The sequence below is a fragment of the Quercus robur genome, chromosome 1 (assembly GCF_932294415.1).
Source record: "Quercus robur chromosome 1, dhQueRobu3.1, whole genome shotgun sequence".
In the NCBI taxonomy this organism is placed as follows: Eukaryota; Viridiplantae; Streptophyta; class Magnoliopsida; order Fagales; family Fagaceae; genus Quercus; species Quercus robur.
The window spans coordinates 29,873,569-29,890,206 of record NC_065534.1 but is presented as its reverse complement, the minus strand read 5'-3'; the positions used below and the strand labels follow the sequence as shown (position 1 = coordinate 29,890,206).

Sequence of the window (16,638 nt, the reverse complement as noted above, 5' to 3'; positions counted from 1 at the left end):
CTTCCATCAGCTCCAGCAAGCTTTTCTGGGGTTTTCTTTATCCTCATCTTGTTAGGATCTTCCTCGGGGCTTGTGGGTTGATCAAAAATCTTGAAATTATCCGAGGACTCAGATACTGCTACAACCTTTTCCTCGCCTTTCTCCTTTCCCTTTCTCCCTTTTATTTCCTTTTCCCTGAGGGTAGGTAAGGATGACGAAGTTCCTGCCGAGACGCTGGCTACGAAAAGAGGCTCTGTGCGAGGTGTATACTGGGGAAGCGAAATACCCTCTGGAACAATGAACCCTTCGTAGGCAACACTGATATGATGAAGCTGAGGATCGCGGGCTCTAATCACGCACTTCGACGCCTGAAAAGCAAAAGAGAGGGGGGTATAGCCGAGAATTAAGTGTGCTGCTCGGAGCTGACCATCAGCCTCGTTTACGTATATTTCAGCTTTCAATAACTTATCCAGGCTCGCCTTATTGACTAACCTGAGATTGGGCTTTGTGTAGCGTCTATCTGCAAAACCATTGAGTCGAGAGTGAAAATTGTTGGAGACAAAAATGATTAAAATGAAGAAAAAAGTAAACGAAATGTGTTCGCGAACTAAATATTATAGATCTATGACTACGCGCCCACCTGGTGTTCCCTCTACTGTCGGGCAAGGCAGACCATCGTGCCATTCCCCAGAAAGAATAAGGAAATCCTCCTTTGGGTTCTTGTTTGAAGTGGGAAGGCACTAAATTAGCCTTACCTCAGGATATCTCGACTTGAGATAATACCCCTGACCGGTTAAGTGATGAAGGTTGTACACCCAATTCACATCATGATGGGTTAACTTTAGGTCCATTCTCTTATTCAAAGCGTCTATACTTCCCAGGACCCTAAACATGTTTGGAGCACACTGGGTGGGGGATAGCCTAAAGAAGTTGAGCTAACTCCTAGTGATACTACCCATGGGGATAGTCATCCCGCCCTCTATAAAGGCAATCATGGGAATAACTACTTCCCTAGTTTGTCTGGCATCAGCCCATTCCCCTTGGGCTGCGTACCTCAACCCTACCGTTGAGGGGATTTTATACTTAGAGCGAAAGTTTCTAGTACCTTCCTCGGACTCAACGAGACATCGAAATGGATTCTTTTATTTCCCCATTTTTCTAAAAGACTTAGCAGAAAAGACTGTTGGGTTTGAAATAAAAGTGGTAAAAACTTCGAGAAGACTTACAGGTTCAAAGGAAAGACCTCGGACAAAGTACGATTATTTGTAGTCGCCAGGAAAATAACGAAAATAGAGAAAGGCAGGATCAATGTATGAGCTCTGGAACCACGTAATCATCGAAGGTAAAGTACAGGGTTAATTTGAGAACGCCTTTATAGTCATATGAGGATTGTGAGCGATAAAGTTCCCGCTCACAAAACAAGGGAGGCCTTCTGCCGTTTGATTTAAATCTCACCGTCGAACATGGGAGACAAGGGCGTTGCCAAAATTTAATGCTGCCAAAATCGGGATGCTGAAGCGTCAGGGGCATGCCCCAAAACACGCATAGGTACAGGCTTATGACGTCAAAATCCACCTTCTCTCCCGAGGAGTCGAAAAGTAGGATTTTGAAGGGCTATTGTGGGGGCCAATCAATCAACAGGCCCATTAAGGTCAGGATCGTTGGGCCTGTGGCCTATCCGAGGATGCATATTCGTCCGAGGAGGCCAAGTCAGGTCATAAGGCAATTACCGAGGGGGGGGGGTGGTAGTCAATATCACGAAAGTAGAGTTCCGTTTTCGTCCGAGGACACTATACTCCTTGGCAATATGCGTCCAAGGACGATCAGAACATGGTCTTGTTACAACCGGACCTCAGAATTATGTCACCACTGAAGATGGGATAACAGACCAAGGGTAAGAAAGAAAAAGCAAACAAATATCTATAACTGCAGTTGCCTCTACATTAATTACCTCTCAACCAACTCTCTGGCCGCATTAATGTGGAGGTGATACCTGAACAGTAAGGAGGCAGCCTTACAGTTGCCCATAGGAAGTTCCAGGAGGTGCTAGATGGGACAGAAAGAAATCCTTAGAACCCAACCTACACGTGTGTGGTGAGGATGGAATGTAGAAGATGGTATATAAACTAAAAGAAGAACATGCAAGAAAGGGGATCGGAACATAAGAAAAAGAAATAAGCATAGACTAAAGAAGAAGAACGTAAAAAAACCAAAAGAACTGTATCGATTACCAAAACAAAACGATCGTTGTGCCAGCTCTAAGCCTTCAATGTACGTGAGGGTGAATCTTTTCATTCCACAAAAGTTAATCTAATTCTTAATACCCACGCTCTACAAATTATATTGTTTGGGCCTATTTACGTGCGAACCCAGTATCATTTTGGGTCGTTACAAATCGAGTCCTTACAGTATTTTTTTAGTTTATTCAATTAGTGAGGTGCACTTTTTCCCCCCCTTCAAGTATGCCAGTTGATTTGAGCTTTGTTTTTTTTTTTTTTTTTTTTAAATCTTTATATGTTTACTTTGTACTTGCCATGCAAGTTTACATTATAAATACACAAAAGTGGTTAATATTATATACATTTGCACAAAAAATGGTAAATATTGTACAAATTTTGTAAATGTGTAAAAAATTTGCCAATTTTTATGTTTACAATATAAATTTACATTGTACTTAAGTACAATGTATACATAGAGATATTATGAAAATGTTGTGACGCATGTGTCAATTCCGTATGGGTCAAAATAAAATAATAAAATATTATACCAAGATCTAGCACAATTAAAAATGTCGTGACATTTTGTTGTTATTACAATATATTCACAACTATTGAGATGTAAGTTCAAAATAAAATAATAAAATATTGAACTGGGATCTGTCACGGTCTTATACGAATAAGATTAACTTTTTATGACATAATTATCAAAATTCTTAAAACTAATGTCTCTTTTGATTAATGTAAATCTTTATGTATTTTAAAAATCAAATGATTTATATCTTTATTTTGTGATACAAATAATATCTAAAATTGATCTTAATCACTACTTTTTTTTTTCCATGACTAACACGTGCCTTGAACATACTGCCCTGACTAATCTTTTATATATAAGCTGCAAACGAATTTCTAGATTCTTAACTCTTTCTCTTGATGTAGTGTCAATCTTTGGTTGGAGAATTATCAGCTTCCCACTTACGGATACGAATTGAAAGCAGTCGCTCACTTGGATGCTCGTGCTGTTAGACTAGACGCAAGTTGTGATTGTGAGGACATAGAGGTAATTACCAATTACAGAACCCCCACTAACATTATTTTAGTCCTGCCCATCACCTATTTATGTGCTGATCTTTTTTTTTTTTTTTTTTTTTTTTTTTTTTTTTTGAGAAGGGGGAAGCTTACAAAGACCAGAAACTGAACTACAACAGAGAGCAGAAGAGCAGCCCACTACAAACAGTCCAGATGAACCAAGTTTCTCACAACAGGGGGAGACACACCCCTCCAAACCTGACTAATATTATTACATTTTGCAAAGTGAGCCAACTCATGAGCAACCCTGTTGAAATCCCTTTTCAGGTGCCGAACTTGCCAACTAATAAAACCTTCAAGAAAACCCGAAATACCAAGGACAATATGGCCTAAACCTCCGCTGAAATCTTTCTCCAAAATTCGATGAACAACTGAAAGAGAATCCGATTCTACAATGACTTGATGCAGGTCCAATTCTCTTGCAAGCATGATTCCAGCCTCTATAGCCAATGCCTCCGTCTCATCCACCGAGAAGCAACCAGGAAGAACTCTGCAGAGAGCAGCAGCCACCTCTCCTCTAGAGTCCCTAATGACCACTCCTATGCTTGACCGCCTACCATCAACTCCCGTAGCTCCATCAGTGTTTATCTTGAAGACCCCAGCTTGAGGTTTTTTCCAGCTAACCTCACAGGCCGAAGGACCCAGCCTACAAAAATTCACAGCCTCTCTGAAATCAAAAAGCATACTGATAGCATGATTCCATACTTGATCTGCCCCCTGACAAACCATCTCAAACACTCTCAAGTTTCTACTACACCAAATTGCCCAAGCCACCACAACCAGTAGCTCCATGTCTCTCGAAGTACCACACTCTAGCATCTTTAAAGCTAAATCTGAAAAATCCATGTTTGCAGCCCCTATCTCCATTGGGCACTCCTTCCACAACTCCCAAACCTTCTTAGCACCAACACACTTGAAAAGAGCATGGTAAATAGACTCAAACTCCTGCCCACACACGGGACACATTCCATCCGTATTTATGTGCTGATCTAATCATCTAATCACCTATATATCATATATTGATATTCATCCAAAAAAAAAAAAAAAAAATCATATGTTGACATCATTGATTGATACTAAAATCAAAGAACATTAATTGTCCTTAATTATACAGAATATTCTTCCCCTTCTTTTCTTTGTCATTCTTCTCACTCTGCCTCATATTTAGATTTTTAAATTTCTTTATTCCAATATTAATCTATTGTAAGAAGTGAAATGTATTGCATTTTTTTTTTCATCAAAAAAAGTATTGCTTTTTTTTTTTTCTTTTTTTTTTTTTTGGTTAGGTGAAGAATGAGGAGATCAAAACTTTTTAATAGTCTTTTTTTGCCTCGGTGTGACCTTGAAATTTTGGACATAACGAAAGTAGAAGGTTGAAAATTCCTTTTGCAAAGAAATTTAATAGATATTATACAAACAATTTTAAGTCTTCTACATCTTATTTAACTGCTATCTTGAAATTTTGGACCCAATGAAGAAAAAAATGGTTGAATTTTTTGCATCAAATCCATTACATCCGAGACCTTCACTTTCATATGTAGGAACATACAGTAGAAGGGCAAGACCACCGCCAGCAAAATCTAAATTAAACATGGCCTCTAAATTTTCAAACAAATTTCCAGTCTTGAAAATTAAATTCAATTTAATGTTGTAAAATTGATATAAGAAGTTGATCTGAACCTTGAAGGAAAAAAAAAAAAAAAATAAAATAAAATAAAGATTTCCTCACACAAGGCTATAGAGTTTTTTTTTTTTTTTGAGAATCCAAACCTCACGGCCAAAATAAATCAAGAAAAGGAATTACAAAGCATCCCTCGATACAAGGGGGACAAGATCAACAGGAATGGACTCAATCCAGACCTGTAACTCATCACTAGACTTAGATTGTCTAGCAAGACAATGGGCAACCGAGTTACCAAGGCACCTAACATGTTAAAACTTACAAAAACGAAACTCAGCTGCTAAGGCAAGGCTGTCTTGAATAATGTGACCATACTCTGGATGATGCACCTCCCTGCCCTGCAGAGCCCTTATGATGAGCTCGGCATCTCCTTCAACTACAGCTTCGAAAATGCACAACTCCTTAGCAAACAACAAAGCCCTTCTGCAGGCAAGAGCTTCTACCGTAGCTGCTGAAGAGAGAAGAGGAACGCGTTCAGCCAAAGAACCTATCACTCTACCAAAGGAGTCTCGAATAACAATCCCTAACCCCGCAGCTTCCACATCAGAGAAAACCACTCCATCAAAATTAATTTTGTAATAATTGGGACTAGGAGGCCTCCATCTAATAGAGGTACTGCCTTCAGCTACTACCTTTCTTTCACACTCCTTGGCAGATTTGAACTCCAACAAGTATGAATTCGCTCTAGTCTGAATCTGATGGTAGTCAAGGATAGGTTTTTCTGTTCGTGCAGCATTTCTCCTACTCCAAACTAACCAAAAAATCACAGCCAACAAGTCAACATTCAACCTGTCTTTCTTCGAAATCAAGGCAGCCCAAAGATCAGCGAAAGAGATAAATTTTTTTTCTGATGAGTTTCATGATTTCTTCATCAGTTTCCCATACCACCAACAACCTTCTGCACTTCCATAGAGCATGAATCAAATCTTCGCCATCAGACTTACACATAGGACAGTAAGCTGAATTAACCACCTTATGGCGCATTAGATTGTGAAGGGTTGGTAAAGCATCATTAGCTGCTCTCCATATCAGGTGTCTCACCTTATGAGGCACTTGCAGATCCCATATACTCTTCCAAAGGTGCCTACTACCTCCCCTCGAGGAGGTACATGGTAACAAGTTCCTTGCTTTTTGAACTAAAAGATGATAACCTGAACGGGTTGTGTACTCACCGTGAGAAGAAGGTAGCCACACTTGCTGCAATGGCGGACCATCACAAGGACTGAAGGGGGCCTCGGCCCCCCCAAATTTTTGAAAAAAATGAATGAATTTTTTTTTGAATTATCCTAAATAATTTGAAAATTTTTAAAAGAAACTTATCATTTTGGCCCATACCCAATAATATACATATATATTTAAGAAAGTCTAAAAATAAACATAACTTTCATTTAAATAGAAAAATAATGCTAGATATACAAACTATTTTACAAAAAATATTACAAATGGCTGATGTGATAAGTAGTAATTGGTAAATGAAAAAGTGATATTAATGCTACTACAGTTTTGTGTTTACAACATAAAAGTAAAAGTTCAGTGTGACTAAACTAGACAAGAAAGAGTGAAAGACAAGTTTGAAGCTTCCGTAGGCTCCTCACCCTTGTATAGTGCTCCTGTACGTGTTACTTTACTTTTCATTTGCTTTCTTTTTATTTCTTTACTTTACTTTTCATCTACTTTCTTTTTTATATTCCTTATAATACATTATTTGTTATTATAATAATCAATATATTATATACCGTATGGCATTATAATTTATAAATGTACTTGATTAGTTTGATTAAAATATAAAGTATATACTACTATATTAACATGTATTTAGCACTTCAAAAAAAATTAACATGTATTTAATTGTTGTTTATAGCACATATTGAGTGATGAAGTATTGTACATTACTATTTTAGATTTCATACACACACAAAAATTTTTATAGATGGCCCCCCCAAAGATAAATTCTTGCCTCGGCTACTAACTTGTTGGTCTTGAATATCATACATACTCAAAGGAATGCCTTTAATCCTCTTTGCTTCATAAGGAAGGAACCTTTGATCAATCAAGCTAGATTTCCAAGTATGAGACTCATGGTCTATAAGCTCACAGACCCTTGAGTTCGCAGCCATACCTGATATTGGGGAAAAAACTCTAGAGCCGGAAACTTGGGGAAGCCACTTATCACCTCGGATCTGAATAGATTCACCATTTCCAACTCTCCAAATCCTTCCCAGATCAATAACATGCTTAGCTTGAATGATACTTTTCCAAGCATAAGACCCTTTGTTCAAACATTCGCATTCCATGATAGAACAGTTTGGGAAAAAATTTTCCTTAAAGACTTTGTAGAACAAGGAATCTTCATTTTTTTCTAGGCGCCAAATTTGCTTAGCTAGAAGCGAGTCATTAAACTTGCTTAATTCTTTGAAGCCCATACCCCCCTCGCTCTTAGGCCGGCACATTTTATCCCAACTAACCCAGTGAATTTTCCTTTGCTCACCACGATATCCCCACCCAAACTTCCTAATGAGCGTCTCAATCTCGTTAATGAGACCTTTAGGCAACTTAAAGCATGACATGGTGTAAGTAGGAATGGCTTGGATAACCGCCTTCACAAGGATTTCACGACCCGCTTGAGATAATAGTTTTTCCTTCCAGCCCTTCAATTTCTTCCAAATTCTCTCCTTGATGATACTAAACGACTTCTTTTTTGCACGTCCAACCAAGGAGGGCAAGCCCAAGTAATGCTCGTATCTTTGAGTAACAAGGACACCCAAGAAGGTAGAAACAGCCTCCTTTGTCCGAGATAGAGTGTTAGAGCTAAAGAAAATGTTAGTCTTTCCTCTATTGATGGACTGGCCTAAAGCTTGCTTATATTGATACAGTAATGCTTGGATCTTCACACACTCAGAAACTGTAGCTCTATAAAACATCACACTGTTGTCAGCAAATAAGAGACGGGATACCCTTGGACCATTAGGGCACAAAGATACTCCCCTAATGTCTCCAATCCCCTTAGCTTGTTCAAAAAGAGCGTGCAAACCCTCCGTTACCAATAAGAAAAGATAAGGCGATAATGGATCACCCTGATGCAACCCACGGGTTGGAGTAATCCAGCCATATGGTTGACCATTAAGCATAACTGAATAAGTAACAGTGCGAATACAAGCAGCAATCAAATTAATCCACCTTGGACTGAAACCCATCTTTTCCATAATCCTCTCTACATAGACCCACTCAACTCAGTCATAAGCCTTCCGCATATCAAGCTTCAAAGCCATGTAACCCATTTTGCCTATCCTCTTTTCTTTCAAGTAATGTAGCGTCTCATAGGCTATGAGGACATTACCTGTAATGAGACACTCTGATAGGAAGGCGCTCTGAGTCTCTGAAATCAAACAAGGCAGAAGAGGTTTCAAGCGATTTGCCAAGACCTTAGCTATCAACTTATACAGGACATTACTCAAGCTAATTGGTCTGAAATCCGAAACTTTTCTAGGATACTGAATTTTAGGAATCAGAGTAATGAAAGTATGATTAAGATTAGCTGGGATTGTACCTGAATTTAGGATTGCCAAGACTGCTTCTGATACTTCCTTTCCAATTTTTCCCTATAACTATTTGTAGAAAAGTGGTGGCAAGCCATCTGGTCCTGGAGCTGTGTTCACGTCCATTTGCTTCAATGCGTGCTTCACCTCATCCTCCACAAACGGCTTAAGCAATACTTCATTCATCTCTGCTGACACCCTTCGTTTTACCCCATTTAGAACAGGAGCAAACTCAGTAGGATTTGCTGTGGTAAATAAAGAAGCATAATAACTTGTGATCAGGTTTCCAATCCGGTCTTCCCCTTCCACCCAAATCCCCTACTCATTCTCTAGACCTGCAATGAAATTTCTTTTATTCCTCTCTGTTGTTTGACAATGGAAATACTTAGTGTTCTAATCTCCAAATTTCAACCAATAATTTCTTAAACACTGGTGCCACATACATTCCTCCTTCTCCATCAGCTTATGAATCTCCTCAGTGAGAGCTTTGATCCGAGCATGCCCACCCCTCCTAGCCATAGAGTCACTTTTTCTGCCTTTTGAAGATCTTTCCGTTTTCGAGCTAGAGCGATATGAATATTACCAAAAGAATTCTTATCCCAAAGCTTTAACTGAGTCTAGCAGTCAAAAAACTTCCTAAGCACTTTACCCACGACATCCCCATCTTGGCACATATCCCAAGCCGAGTGAACCACCTCCTCACAACGGTCATCTTTGAGCCACATGGCCTCAAACCGAAAAGGTTTTTGGGGTCTATAAAACCGAGTATTTTCATCATCAGACGCTAACCACAAAGGTTTATGATCAGAAGACAAACCTTGTAGATGATGGAGACGGATAGAGGGGAATTTCAGGATCCAGTCCGCTGTGGCTAAAGCTCTATCTAACCGAACCCAAACTAAAGAGCCATCAAACCTCATGTTACACCAGGTAAAGGGTAAGCCCGTGTAACCCAAATCTTTAAGCCTACAGAAATCTTGACAATCTCTGAAATCTTGCATTTGCTTCTCGGATCAAATTGCTCCTCCCAATTTCTCTTCGACCTTCATAATTTCATTGAAATCACCGATGCATACCCACGGTAAATTGTACTGTGAAGCTAGGTGACGGAGCACAGACCAAGAATCTTCCCGGTTAGCAACTTCAGGAGCTCCGTAGAATCCTGTGAAGCGCTAGGTGTCATCAATTCCTAGATTTATCACTGCGTTGATGTGTCGAGGAGAGAAAGTCTGAATGTGCAGATTCAGCTCGTTCATCTAGAGCAAAGCAAGGCCACCACCCCAATTTCTCCTTGGCACAATGAATAAGTTATCAAACTTCAACTTACATCTCAACCTTTCCAAATAAGAATTCTTTTTCCTGGTTTCCATTAAAAAAACTAGGTTTGGGCTCTTTGCTTTCACCAGTTCTGAAAGCTCTCGAACTCGCCGTGGGTTCCCAAGCCCACGGCAGTTCCAACTAACACAATTCATGGTGAACGGCAGGGCTGATTGACAGCCACCGCCGATAATACAGATAGGACAGGAGACTTATTTTTGCTAACCTTTCTTCTTTTCACGGGTTGAATATCTGAAGCTTCAGGTGAAGGTCTTTCATGGGTTAGGGGAAGGCTTATATTTTGGGAAATTTTAATAGGGGCTAGCCTTTCCATCCTGGTCCATTTTTTACCTTGCAGTTCTTGAGAAGCCTTGAGTTGAATGGGCTTGATAATTAAGCCTTGATCAGTAACTTTGTCTAACCCCTTGTGAGTTAAAATTGTGTTACCTAAACTTGGCCCAATAGAGCAAGGCCCATTTACTTTGACACTACTATCATCGTGGCCCACATACTTTAGCAATTCTTGACGGTCCTCTGCTCTTGCCGCCTTACCCTCTGAGTTTGAAAAACCCCATGTAGCTAAAGGTGGATTTCGGGGCATGTTACTCTGCACGTCACTGTTCGCCGTATTTAATCCCCTTTTTCCGCTTCGAACATGTCAATTTCCCTGTCAATCTCCTGAAGTTTAGCTGAAAAAAGGTCCTCATGCTCATACTAACTATGTGTATCCCTTACCATCCCTGAATTCTCGCTAAAAGAGATAGTTCGCCTAGTACAACCCTCCTTATCAGTCACATCACTATCCTTACTAGCCCTTAAGATCTGCGATGTAGGCGTATTTACTTTTAAATTTTCCTTTTCTATTTCCCCAACCTTGCGCAATTCCATATCAGGAACAGAATCACCATGTTGATTTTCCTCCGCCATGCCTGGCCTGCTCTCCTCACCGGCGGACTGAGCTGATTTCCTTCGAAAATTTTCACCCTCATAAAAGCCAAGAACAGAAACCACCAGTTTGTTATAGGGCCTGTATGAAGCAGCTTGTAGGCTCTGGTCGAATTGCCTCTGTTCCGGGCTGAGAGTGCCTTCGCTTTCAATCAATAACCTGCACTCCTTATCACCGTGATCCATGCGACCGCACCAATAGCAGATATTGGGCAGTCGTTCATATCTAAACTTAACCAAGAATTTTTTTTCCATTCTCAAACGAAACCAGCCTACCTCTACAGAGAGGTAGAGCTATATCCAAGGTCACTTTAATGCGAATAAAACTACCACCATCTTCCCTGACTCTGCCATTTGATCTACACACCTCGCCAATAATATCACAAATACTCTCAGCCACTCCCCTCGTCATGAAACGGATTGGAATATCATGCACTTGGACCCAAAACATGGCCTTTCGAAACTGCAGCTCCCGAGCTGGAACATCACCGTTAAACGATTCCAACACCACAAGGTGTTTATCAAAACTCCAAGGCTCGCTTTGGGTGATACGATTGACATACAACTGAGAGCTAAAAACAAAGAGGACAATGTGGTCTTCGATATACCTAATTTTAAAACCACTCGTAAACCTCCATAGTTGTTGAAACGTTCGTGCCACTGCTTCCATATTCAAGGCTTGCCTAGTCAGGAATTTTGCAACTATGATGAATTCGGATGACCTTTGATTATTTTGCGGAATAAGGTCTGAAACTTCCCTCTCATTGAGGGAGAGGTTATTCCAAGACTTTGTAATATCCTCCATAGTACTTGTGTTTCCTAAAAACCCCACGAAAAAAAGAACCAACAAGCTCTTAGGGTAAACTTATTAACTACAGAGGACAAACAACCTTCACAAAGGAAGGACCTACCTATTCTACAACCTAAGAAAGGATGGCCGGAACCAAAACTTTCTTAAGGGCAGAGAAACCTCACTCCAAGCTTTAGCTTGATAGCTTCAAGCTTGGCTTCACTAGTTGAGCTTAATCTGATTACTTGATCTGAGTAGCAAGGCTATAGAGTTGAAAAGGCAACCTTCCCAAAATCTGGTAAACACAAGTGTCTTTGACATTGAAAGTCTTGTTATCTAGGCCTCATTTGGTAACGGTGTTTAAACAACGAAAATTATTGTTTAAACTTTAAACACCATAACACGTATTTCTACACACTTTTTCACCACACGTATTTTTACAAAACTTAAACAACGTTACTAAAAATCTCTTACCAAATGGATCCCTAGGGAAGGATTTACATTGAGCTCAGGTTGTTCACACGAGTTATACTTGTTTTAAAAAATTATATATATAATTATTTTTAAACTAAACTCTTTTGTTTTGTCTAACCTAAAAATTTTGAAATCTTTGACTTGAGAATCCCAAGAATTTGAGTTAAAAATATATATATAATTTTGGTCTCCCAAATATAATCCTTACTTCTTGAAAGAAAAAATAAAATAAAATTCCAAATAGTAACAATAAAAATTAACTCAAATAAGAACAAAAATAGCCTAAACAACAACAAATAAACAAAAATTTAACAAAGAGGTCATTAAAAAAAAAAAAAAAAAACCCTTAATCAATTAACTTGTTCAAACACTCTCATTATTTAAGACTTTCTCTTTTCTAACATTATTTTAGACTCTCTCACATATTATTACTCTTATCTCAGTATTTTTAGTTCTTACTTTACTTCTCATCAATTTCCTTTTTCTTTTTTATTTTGTTAGTAAAAGAAAATTATAAAAATTTATTTATTTGCATTTTTTTTTTTGTAGTATTAATATATTCAAGTTTTTTTATTATTAGAATTGGTATAATTCAAGCTTCTTCATGGGCATTCTAAAAATAATTTTAAGGCCGCCACATCTAGATATTTATACCATTCATTTTAAGGGATGGTAAGGTCCTGTACACTTTTCTTATTTGGTGTGCTCAGGAAATATTGAGACATTATTCCGACTTCGAGTTTATCAAGTCATTAAAAGGATCAAAACAACAATATTTTAATTAGGAGTTTTGAGTCTTTGAGACATTTTAAATTTAAACAACCAAAAGCCATTTGTTCAGAGAGATAAATCTTTTTCCTCCTTTTCTCAATGGCGGCTGGGCTTACATCACTTCATTTTCCGATAACTCTCTAGTCTCTACTTCATCCTTAAGATTCCATTGATGTTTGCTCAAGATGACCAGTTCATCTACAATGGCTTCAATCAAGCAAATCTGCATCTAAATGGAACCGCTCAAATCCACCCCAATGGTGTATTGCAACTCACCAACAATTCAGAACTACAAGTTGGTCATGCTTTCTACCAACTTCCTCTAAAATTCAACACTTCTTCTACGGGTTTAACTCAGGCTCTTTCATTTTCCACGAACTTTGTATTTGCAATAGTTCCTCAAACACCATCCAAAGGTGGCCATGGAATTGCCTTCACAATCAGTCCCTCGTGGAAATTCAACAATGTCGTAGCCAGCAATTATCTAGGACTCTTGGATGACTCAAATAATGGCCTTTCAACAAACCACTTATTAGCCATTGAGCTTGATACTATAGTGGCTCAAGAATTTCAAGATATAGACAACAACCATGTGGGAATCGATGTGAACAGCCTGAAATCAAATGAATCAGCTACTGCAACCTACTTTTCTGATCAAGAATGGAAGAATATAAGCGTGGAGCTAGTAAGTGGCAACCCAATGCATCTTTGGATAGACTACAATGAAACAGAAAAGTTACTGAATGTAACACTAGGCCCAGCCGGCATCACAAAACCAAACCGGCCTCTCTTGTCAACACGCATAGATCTGTCCCAATATCTTTTGGAATCCATGTATGTTGGTTTCTCTGCAGCCACTGGTACAGTTACAAGTGACCAGTATATTCTTGGATGGAGCTTTAATAAAAGTGGACAAGCACAAAGCCTTGACGTTTCGAAGCTTCCACAACCTCCCCGACAGAGGAAAAGTAAAGATAGGCAAGGAGAGATTATCATGATTTTGATCATAGCAGTAGTGGTCGTGCTGATATTGGTCACTGCAGCTACTTTCGTTCTGAAGAGAAAGAAATATGCAGAAATACTAGAAAATTGGGAAAGCAAGTATGGTCCTCACAGGTTCAGCGACAACTACAAGAATATCTACAAAGCAACCAAAGGTTTCTCAGACAAGGAGCTACTTGGAGAAGGAGGTTTTGGAAAGGTTTATGAGGGAACTCTTCGTTCTTCCAATACATAAATTGCAGTCAAGAAAGTCTCCCACAATTCCAAACAAGGGATGAAGGAATTTGTGGCTGAGATCATTAGCATGGGCAGGCTGAGGCATAGGAACTTGGTGCAACTCCTGGGATATTGTCGGCGAAAGGGTGAACTCCTCTTGGTCTATGATTATATGCCCAATGGAAGCCTTGAAAAGTTCTTATATGGAAATGAAAGGACAAACCTTAACTGGCTTCAACGATTTCGAATCCTCAAAGGAGTAGCATCTGGCCTTCTCTACCTCCATGAAGAGTGGGAACAGGTTGTTCTACATAGAGATGTAAAACCCAACAATGTTCTATTGGATGCTGAATTAAATGGGAAGCTTGGAGATTTTGGCCTTGCCAGATTATGCGACCACTGTGCCATTCTTGAAACCACCCGTGTGGCTGGAACAGTGGGTTATTTGGCTCCAGAGCTTACTAAAACAGGAAGGGCAACCACTTACACTGATGTGTTTGCTTTTGGGGCTTTCATGCTGGAGGTAGCTTGTGGAAGAAAGCCTATAGAGATTCGAGGACTGCTAGAAGAGGTCATTTTGGTTGATTGGGTCTTCGGGTGCTGGAGAAAAGGAGCCATCCTTGATGCTAGTGATCCAAAATTGGAAGGTAATTATGTAGTTAAGGAAATGGAATTGGTTTTGAAACTTGGCTTGCTTTGCTCACACTCAACACCAGCAGTTCGGCCTAGCATGAGGCAAGTGATGCAGCTTTTGGATGGCGATGCTGAACTGCAGGAATTACCACATGAGAGTACTAGTTTTGGTAACTTTACAAATGTTGAAGCATCAGAGATCTCATTGGCAATTCAGCCATCATTCGACAAGGATTTGACGGCCACCTCTAGCACTGATTCTGTGCTATATAGTGGTAGATGAATCAGACGCATATTGATCTGTTAGTAGTGATTAGGGATCACCTTCAGGGTAGAGTAAATAGAAAAAATGAACTAGTGAAGAATGTGATGAATACAGTTTCGTTTATGTAATGTAGAATCTCATATTTGTTAGCAATTTAATTAGGATCTAAGTAGTACTTTACTACAATAAGATCAATACATTTGTTGTAAGCTTTATAACCATAAATCAATAGTGTATTGCAAAAACTAGATTGGGTGGCTCGTAAAATTTTAGAAAACTGAAAACCCACAGCCATCAATGACCATGCATGAAAATTACTGTTTGCCTTCACAAAATAGCTCGTTGTATGGTTTACGATGAATTGCACTGCCATAATTGTTTTTAGAAATAAAAAATAATGGGAAAAAACAGTCACCAAACAGTCCCTTAATCTTTTTACAATCTTCAAATTGTTTATTTTTTTATAGGAATCTTCAAAGTGTTAATGCTTGTGGTGGTTAATACTTTTTAAAACTTAAATGAAAATCAAGCAAATAACAACATTTAATTTTTACATGTTACCTTTGCGAAAGTTTCCCTCTTGGATGTATCAAATCTATCGAGAAAAATAATATATAAGAATCAAGATAGAGTCAAGATGTATATAACAATACTGAAACATCAACTTAACAACTATACAAATTTAAAATATAGGAAAACAATAATTTCGTTGATATCATCTTTTAAGTTAAAAGATAGAAATTATGTTAATATCATTGGAGTGGTAATGATGTTTCTTTCTTTACAGATTGTGAAAGACATTGAGGAATTCAGAAAATAAATTATTTGTCAAAAATGCTTTTTGGAAGATGTGTCACCATAATGTTAGACACAAATAATTAGTAAAAGACATAATTTAATATTGTGCTTACAATTAACCAAAAAAAAAAAAAAAACTAAAATTGGACAAAGCTGGATCATTTTTTAGAATCCCAAAAGGCAATAAGAATCATAATTAGCAAGTAAAAAGTACATGTAATAAAGGAACATCTTAGTACCCAAAACGAGAGAGAGAAGAAAATTTCCACTAAGGACCATGGGTAGGTATGTGCAAGATGGGGATTTGTTTTTGGAAATAGAAAATAATTAGGGAGGGGGGGGGGGGGGGGTGGGGGGAGGGGGTGACTAGTGTAACTTCCTTACTTGGGTGTAACCATAGTAGCACCATAATTGCTCTCGGGCAGGACCCCATACTCCCGATCAGTTAAGTTAGGTTAACCGTTTGGAATGAAAATGGGATATAAGGAGCACCTACACACTGCTAGTTATTGAGGCTCAAACCCAAGTCTTGAGACTTGTGTGCCCAGTTTCTTACCAACTAGGCCTCCGAATGTTGGTAAGATAGGGATAATTGTTGATTACCAACCCAAGTGGATGACTGTGTTTCTTTGCAAAGCCCAAATTGGGCTGGACCTACAGTCACATTTTTCAAATGCGACCATAGGCCCAGAATTGTCTTATAGCTGCGTTTATAAAATGTAGCTATAGGTTCATAATTTTAGCCACATTTATAACAAACGGGGCTATAGGGTAGCTATACACCCGCATGTTTTGTAGTGTTGGAAGATTCTTTTACCCTTGGATCCAACACATATTTCATGAGATGAAGGTAAAATTTTGTAGGAACGCAATAAGACATGTTATTTCAGTTTGAGCAAACTATAAAACTAATAATTATAATCTTA

General features: G+C 38.7%; 1 pseudogene; it reads left to right on the top strand.

Moving 5' to 3' along the window:
* Positions 1-8,841: 8,841 nt before the first annotated feature.
* On the top strand, positions 8,842-14,974 carry LOC126713986 (L-type lectin-domain containing receptor kinase IV.1-like; annotated as a pseudogene).
* Positions 14,975-16,638: the final 1,664 nt, after the last annotated feature.